Consider the following 2,665-nt stretch of genomic DNA (forward strand, 5'->3'; position numbering starts at 1 on the left):
TTACAAGCGTGAACAAGACTTAGGGAAGCCTTGAGGAGCCGCTTTGACGATTTAGTAGGCTGGAGGCATTAGGCAGCTCTTACTGTGGCATTACATAATCATAGTTTCTATCAGCCATAGTTTGGCAGGCTGCCCACTGCGAGTCATCTGTAAGTTGCGTGCTGGAGATCATCTCTGGGACTTTTTTCTGGTCCCTTTGCTCATGAGTAATTGTTTCCTAGAAAACATTTACAAGCCTCAAATGTTCCTACTGAGCTGGAAGGGTGTGGGCCCACTGGAAAGGCCTGTGAACAGGATCTGTCCTCCAAGGCATGCTGTGGAGGATTGTCATTTTCACTGAAGTCAGGCCAGGGTGGGGGCAGCTGGCTAGGGCTCTGCATGACCTCTTATATGGGATTAAGATAGAAAGAAGCTAAAGGGTTTTATTAATGTTACCCAGTCTTTCCTCTTTTTCTAACCATTAAAACCAATGCGGTACTTTCCCTTAGTAATTTGTGTAAGACACCAGAGATATGTGCATGTATGCACAATGTATATGTTTCTGAATGATACTGGACATTTTGGGCTTACATGAAATTTATGAAAGTGCTAGCTGAAACCCCTCAAAAGGATGATTTTAAAAATCTGAGGGTTTGAGCTGGGTGGTGGTGGTGCACACCTTTGGTCCCAGCACTTTCGGTGCCCAGAAGGCAGAGGCAGGTGGAGCGCTGAGACCAGCCTCATGTACAGATCAAGTTCCAGGAAGCCAGAGTTACACAGAGAAACCCTGTCTTGAAAAACCAAAAAGAAAAAAATGTTGGGGGAGGGGGGTGTGGAGAGATGACTCAGTGGTCAAGAGAACATCCCGCTGCCATGTAAGAAGGCCTGAGTTGTGTTCCCAGCACGAATGTCAAATGCCCTACAAAATCATATAGCTGCAACTTCAGGGGGTTCAACTTCCTCTGCTGGCCGCTCAGAGCACTACACTCATGTGAGATAGATATTTTCAAATTCTTTAAAATGAGATTTAATAAAAAGTAATAAAGAGCAACAGTTTTCTTCAATGTACACTTTTCCAGGTGTCCTACCGTGAAAAGAGAAAAAGGGTAAAGAAAAAATGGCTTTCTCAATTTTCTCATTTTCTACAATAATCAGTGTAATGAATGGAACTCATTCTCTATGGACCTCATATCCCTCATCTGTAAATGATAGTAACATTAAGGTAGGGGCCTCACACATGGACCATTGTAGAAGTGCTGTTCCATCTATGATAGGAAAGGTTAGGGTGAGACTGTGACAGTGACAGGATCTGTTTTCACAGTAGGCCACCATGTCTTATGTATGTATGTATGTATGTATGTATGTATGTATGTATGTATGTTGTATGTATGTATATGTTTGTGAGGGTTAGTATTGATTGTCAATTTGACATAATCTAGAATTACCTGGGAAGGAAGTCTCAGTGAGGGACTGTCTCTAATTAGGCTGGCCTGCAGCCAAAAAAGCCTTAATTTCAGAAACGGGGGCGAGAAGACCAAGCCACTGTGGGTGGCGCCATTCCAGGCCTGGAGGATCCTACATTGTATCTGTGTGAAGACCAGACTTAACACTGTTGCCCTCTCCCCCTCTCCAGCTCTCCCTCCCTCCCTCTCACTCTCCCTCTCACTCTCTCTCTCCCTCTCCCTCTCCCTCTCCCTCTCCCTCTCCCTCTCTCTCTGTGTTTGACTATGTGATTAGCTCTCCCAAGCTCTGTGCACTGATAGTCTGTAACCTGAAATTGTGAGCTGAAATAAGTTCATTTCCTTCCTAAATTTCTTTTCATTAGAGTATTTCATTATGGCACTAGGGGATGAAACTAGGGCAATGTACTTACAGTCAAATGTTATTTTCAGTTCAATCTCTCTCTCTCTCTCTCTCTCTCTCTCTCTCTCTCTCTCTCTCTCTTCCTCCTTCCCTCTCTGACACTAAACAGAAAGGTAGGGTCTATGTTTTCTGTGCAGTTTCCAAAGCTGAACAAGGTCTATGGTGATTTCACCTACACAGCATAGCAGGAGTGATGTGTGTGATTTTCTTCAAGACTGTCCATAAAAGGCAGGCCAGCTTCCCTCCTGTGTTCAGACATTCACTTTGGAGCCCTACACTGTCATAAGATGTCTCACACACTGAAGCTGCCTTACTGGGAAGATGGCCAGGCTGTTCGAAGAGGCTTGTCCTGGCTTGTTGTCCTAGCCAAGGTTTCAGTCAAATGCCAGACTCAGGATAAAGATACCTTCATGTGATTCTAGTGCCCTGCCAGCCAAGGAACTATCACTGAGAGCTATAAATTCTGTCCAAAGTTCTTACTGGCAGAATATGAGAATCATAAAATAGTTTCTTTATGCTGTGAAGTTTTAGACTGTACTTACTATATGGAAACAGATACACATTAATATCTGTTAATTATGACAGATATAAAACCAGGAGCCTCATGTGTTCCTGAGTCTTCCCAAAATGCTTCTGTGGAGAACTATAGCTCTATATTTAAAATAAAATTTATTATTTATATATTTTTATTTTATATGCATTGGTGTTTTGCCTACATGTATGCTTGTGTGAGAGTGTCAGATCCCCTGAAACTAGACTTACAGATAGTTGTGAGCTACCCTGTGGATACTGGGAATTAAACCTGGGCCCTCTAGAAGAGCAG

This window comes from Grammomys surdaster, unplaced genomic scaffold (genome assembly GCF_004785775.1).
Source record: "Grammomys surdaster isolate TR1022 unplaced genomic scaffold, NIH_TR_1.0 751, whole genome shotgun sequence".
NCBI classification, from domain to species: Eukaryota; Metazoa; Chordata; class Mammalia; order Rodentia; family Muridae; genus Grammomys; species Grammomys surdaster.